The sequence below is a fragment of the Carassius gibelio genome, chromosome A3 (assembly GCF_023724105.1).
Source record: "Carassius gibelio isolate Cgi1373 ecotype wild population from Czech Republic chromosome A3, carGib1.2-hapl.c, whole genome shotgun sequence".
NCBI lineage: Eukaryota > Metazoa > Chordata > Actinopteri > Cypriniformes > Cyprinidae > Carassius > Carassius gibelio.
Genome location: NC_068373.1, coordinates 288208 through 294207, shown reverse-complemented (window position 1 = coordinate 294207; position 6000 = coordinate 288208). Strand labels below are relative to the sequence as shown.

The 6000-nt window shown below is 38.4% G+C and overlaps 3 pseudogenes; all 3 read right to left on the bottom strand.

Annotated features, from left to right (window-relative positions):
* Positions 1–675: 675 nt before the first annotated feature.
* LOC127962593 (uncharacterized) lies at positions 676–794 on the bottom strand (annotated as a pseudogene).
* Positions 795–1448: 654 nt separating this feature from the next.
* On the bottom strand, positions 1449–1567 carry LOC127964190 (uncharacterized; annotated as a pseudogene).
* Positions 1568–5575: 4008 nt separating this feature from the next.
* Positions 5576–5694, bottom strand: LOC127962587 (uncharacterized; annotated as a pseudogene).
* Positions 5695–6000: the final 306 nt, after the last annotated feature.

The following is a 6000-nucleotide window of genomic DNA, read 5'->3' as shown; positions in this document are numbered from 1 at the left end:
ATGGGGCATTGACTCCTTTCTTTTTTTCTTGCAAGATTATTATATAATTTGTGAAAAATTTCCAAAAATCTTAAAGCAACTGGTATTACCAGGGGGTCTGCCATCCAATTACTAACCAGGCCGAAACCTGCTTAGTTTCCGAGCTCAGACATGATCTGGCATAGCCAGGGTGGAATGGCCATAAGCGAAGACTGCTGCAAAGAGAGAGCTATTTAAAGATCAGCCAATCTAATCGCCGGTACATTATACAGGACCAAACCTGCTTAGCTTCCGAGAGCAGACGAGATCAGGCATAGCCAGGTTGTTACGGTCGCAAGCGAAGGATACTGCAAAGAGAAGACTATTTAAAGATCAGCCAATCAAATCGCCCATACATTATATAAGTAGGAATGAAAATCCAAAAGCTTACAGCACCTGGTATTCCGAGGCGGTCTCCCATCCAAGCACTAACCAGGCCAATACCTGCTAAGATTAAGAGATCGGGCATTGGCTCTTTTTTTTTTAAGATTATTATATAATTAGTAATACATTTCCAATAATATTAGAGCACCTGGTATTACCAGGGGATCTCCCATCCAAACACTACACAGGTCAATGACTGCTAAGATTCAAAGAATGGGCATTCACTCTTTTTTTTTTCAAGATTATTATATAATTTGTGAAAAATTTACAAAAATCTTAAAGCAACTGGTATTACCAGGGGGTCTCCCATCCAATTACTAACCAGGCCCAAACGTGCTTAGCTTCCGAGCTCAGACATGATCTGGCATAGCCAGGGTGGTATGGCCATAAGCGAAGACTGCTGCAAAGAGAGAGCTATTTAAAGATCAGTCAGTCTAATCGCCGGTACATTATATAAGTAGGAAAGAAAACCCTAAAGCTTAAAGCACCTGGTATTCCCAGGCGGTCTCCCATCCAAGCACTAACCAGGCCAATACCTGCTAAGATTAAGAGATCGGGCATTGACTCTTTTTTTTTTTTTTTTTTTTTTTTTAAAGATTATTATATAATTAGTAATGAATTTCCAATAATATTAGAGCACCTGGTTTTCCGAGGCGGTCTCCCATCCAAACACTAAACAGGTCCATAGCTGCTAAGATTCAAAGATTGGGCATTGACTCTTTTTGTTTCAAGATAATTATATAATTAGTACAAATTTCCAAAAATATTACAGCAACTGGTATTCCGAGGCGGTCTCCCATCCAAGCACTAAACAGGTCCATACCTCCTAAGATTCAAAGATTGGGCATTTACTCTTTTTTTTTTTTTTTTTGCAAGATTATTATGTAATTAGTAAAAATTGCCAAAAATATTACAGCAACTGGTATTTCCCGGCCGTCTTCCATCCAAGTACTAACCAGGCAAAACCTGCTATTATTCAGAGATCGGGCATTGACTTTTTTTTTTTTTTTCAAGATTATTATATAATTTGTGAAAAATTTACAAAAATCTTAGAGCAACTGGTATTACCAGGGGATGTCCCATCCAATTACTAACCAGGCCCAAACCTGCTTAGCTTCCGAGCTCAGACATGATCTGGCATAGCCAGGGTGGTATGGCCATAAGCGAAGACTGCTGCAAAGAGAGAGCTATTTAAAGATCAGCCAATCTAATCGCCGGTACATTATATAAGTAGGAAAGAAAACCCTAAAGCTTAAAGCACCTGGTATTCCCAGGCGGTCTCCCATCCAAGCACTAACCAGGCCAATACCTGCTAAGATTAAGAGATCGGGCATTGACTCTTTTTTTTTTTTTTTTTTTTTTTTTTTAAAGATTATTATATAATTAGTAATGAATTTCCAATAATATTAGAGCACCTGGTTTTCCGAGGCGGTCTCCCATCCAAACACTAAACAGGTCCATAGCTGCTAAGATTCAAAGATTGGGCATTGACTCTTTTTGTTTCAAGATAATTATATAATTAGTACAAATTTCCAAAAATATTACAGCAACTGGTATTCCGAGGCGGTCTCCCATCCAAGCACTAAACAGGTCCATACCTCCTAAAATTCAAAGATTGGGCATTTACTCTTTTTTTTTTTTTGTTGCAAGATTATTATGTAATTAGTAAAAATTGCCAAAAATATTACAGCAACTGGTATTTCCCGGCCGTCTTCCATCCAAGTACTAACCAGGCAAAACCTGCTATTATTCAGAGATCGGGCATTGACTTTTTTTTTTTTCAAGATTATTATATAATTTGTGAAAAATTTCCAAAAATCTTAAAGCAACTGGTATTACCAGGGTGTCTCCCATCCAATTACTAACCAGGCCCATACCTGCTAAGATTCAGATATGGGGCATTGACTCCTTTCTTTTTTTCTTGCAAGATTATTATATAATTTGTGAAAAATTTCCAAAAATCTTAAAGCAACTGGTATTACCAGGGGGTCTGCCATCCAATTACTAACCAGGCCGAAACCTGCTTAGTTTCCGAGCTCAGACATGATCTGGCATAGCCAGGGTGGAATGGCCATAAGCGAAGACTGCTGCAAAGAGAGAGCTATTTAAAGATCAGCCAATCTAATCGCCGGTACATTATACAGGACCAAACCTGCTTAGCTTCCGAGAGCAGACGAGATCAGGCATAGCCAGGTTGTTACGGTCGCAAGCGAAGGATACTGCAAAGAGAAGACTATTTAAAGATCAGCCAATCAAATCGCCCATACATTATATAAGTAGGAATGAAAATCCAAAAGCTTACAGCACCTGGTATTCCGAGGCGGTCTCCCATCCAAGCACTAACCAGGCCAATACCTGCTAAGATTAAGAGATCGGGCATTGGCTCTTTTTTTTTTAAGATTATTATATAATTAGTAATAAATTTCCAATAATATTAGAGCACCTGGTATTCCGAGGCGGTCTCCCATCCAGACACTAAACAGGTCCATGACTGCTAAGATTCAAAGAATGGGCATTGACTCTTTTTTTTTTCAAGATTATTATATAATTTGTGAAAAATTTACAAAAATCTTAGAGCAACTGGTATTACCAGGGGGTCTCCCATCCAATTACTAACCAGGCCCAAACCTGCTTAGCTTCCGAGCTCAGACATGATCTGGCATAGCTTTTTTTTTTTTTTTTTTTTTTTTTTTTATTCAATAATTTCACATTTGACATATACATAAATTCCAATGCGTGTCACATCATTATCATATTCACTCATTCTATATTCATTATTGAATTTCACCCTCCATTATACGCTTATACTTACAATCCTAATTATCCAGGCATATTTATCATATGTTCTTTAAAGCATTGCAGAACTCTAGCATTGTTCCCCGTAAACCATATCATTCGCTATATCCAGTCTACTAAAAACTGTATTAAAATCTCCCATTACAATAATATTTTCCCATTTCTCCATCTGACCATTTAAATCCTTAAAAAACATTTTCTTTTCTGCCTCTTCATTTGGCGCATGTACATTACACACAAAAACATTTTCCCCTCCTATAACCATTTTCACAATAATACATTTCCCTCCATTATCCCGATATATGATTTCAACATCATCATTCATGTGTCTTTTACATAAAACCGCAACGCCTTTCCCAATCCCCCCACCATTGTTATAATAAATTCCTCCTCTCCAACTTCTTTTAAAACATTCAATCATTTCATCTTTCCAAAATGTTTCTTGTAATAATATCACATCAGCTTTTTTGCATAGCGCTTTCATTTTCCCAAATTTATCAATTTTTGTTAAACCCCTCACATTGATTGAAACAAAACAAAGAGCCATTAACAACAAAACATTCATTTTTCATACTTTTCTCCCACATTCTCCATTAAAACTCCATCTTCATTTGTACCTGAGTTTCTTCTCCTTCTCTGTCCTTTTTCTCTACTTTCTCCTACATATGTTTTGGTGTCCAATATTCCTCTCTTCATTCCCCTCCTCAGCTCCTCCAAATTTACTTCTATGCATTCCTCTACTTGCTCCTTCTCCTTTTTTTCCTCCTGTCTTTCTTTTATTATAACATCCACCGGACCCCTACACCCCTCTATCATATGTTCCACCATTTCAAACCCCTCTCTTCTCTCCAACTCCTTACCCCCCCCCTTTTCCTGCTCCTGACTTTTACTATCATTCAGAGACCCATCTTCCTCTCCCTCATTTATGACTCTTTCCATACTCTCCATATTCTCCTCTGGTTCACCGTGTTCAGTTTTATCATTTGTCTCTTCTTCATGTTCACTTTCACAGTCACACCTTATGAATACTTTCCCACAATCCAGACATTTATCAGCTTTACAGTCTTTCGCGAAATGCCCTTGCTCAAAGCATTCATAACATTTGAAATCAGGACAGTCCCTGAAAATGTGTCCTGGCTGCATACACATCCGACATAGTTTTTGCTGTCCATCATGTATGACCCTAAAGTACTGAGTGCCATCTGCCGTTTCAAATTTAGCACTATAGGGTAGTGATGTTACCTCTTTTGGAAATTTAACCTTCACATACCTCGTTCCATCAGCAATGTTTGTTCCAGGATAGACTCTTCTCTTTATTTTTGTCATTGGATTAACTCCCCAAAACTTCAATTTGTTCTCAATCACTTCATCCTCCAAGTATGCAGGCAAGTGAAGAAAAGACACAATATGTTCCTTTACCTCCAGCCTCCTTATTTCGAAGAATTGACCTTTTATTTCCATTCCATCCAATAATACATCACAAAGTTCTGCATCTTCCACAGTCAACTCATATTCCTCCCCATACTTTGGTCTCACTGCCAGCAATTTACCAAATCCAATCTTCTCTGAAACTACTTTAATGATATCCACAGCTTTTACCTCCTTATTTCCTTTTAAGTCCAACACCACCGTTGCTTCTTTCAGATAATCCACTCTTTGCTTGATTCCCCTCTGTGCTCCATGATCCATATTTCCTCCATTTGCCTCTCTTGATGATCTATCTGCTCCATGTGGTTCCAAACGTTCTTCTAGTCCTCCTGCCATTGCCAGATCTTTACCATGTGGTCCATCCATTTTTGTAAACAAAAAAGCACAAACAAAAGCTTGCCTCCAAGCAGATAAACTGCTTGGAGCTTAAACGTGGGCTTTTTTCCCAAAACAAACCCAAATCTCCTCCCACAGAATAAACAGAAAAAAGTAAAATACAAAATAAAGCTTTAGAAGAGCCTTTCTCTTCCAACTGCAATCAGACACACCTTCGCAATCACTCTCTATCGCCGCCAGGTTGGTATGGCCATAAGCGAAGACTGCTGCAAAGAGAGAGCTATTTAAAGATCAGCCAATCTAATCGCCGGTACATTATATAAGTAGGAAAGAAAACCCTAAAGCTTAAAGCACCTGGTATTCCCAGGCGGTCTCCCATCCAAGCACTAACCAGGCCAATACCTGCTAAGATTAAGAGATCGGGCATTGGCTCTTTTTTTTAAGATTATTATATAATTAGTAATAAATTTCCAATAATATTAGAGCACCTGGTATTCCGAGGCGGTCTCCCATCCAGACACTAAACAGGTCCATGACTGCTAAGATTCAAAGAATGGGCATTGACTCTTTTTTTTTTCAAGATTATTATATAATTTGTGAAAAATTTACAAAAATCTTAAAGCAACTGGTATTACCAGGGGGTCTCCCATCCAATTACTAACCAGGCCCAAACGTGCTTAGCTTCCGAGCTCAGACATGATCTGGCATAGCCAGGGTGGTATGGCCATAAGCGAAGACTGCTGCAAAGAGAGAGCTATTTAAAGATCAGTCAGTCTAATCGCCGGTACATTATATAAGTAGGAAAGAAAACCCTAAAGCTTAAAGCACCTGGTATTCCCAGGCGGTCTCCCATCCAAGCACTAACCAGGCCAATACCTGCTAAGATTAAGAGATCGGGCATTGACTCTTTTTTTTTTTTTTTTTTTTTTTTTAAAGATTATTATATAATTAGTAATGAATTTCCAATAATATTAGAGCACCTGGTTTTCCGAGGCGGTCTCCCATCCAAACACTAAACAGGTCCATAGCTGCTAAGAT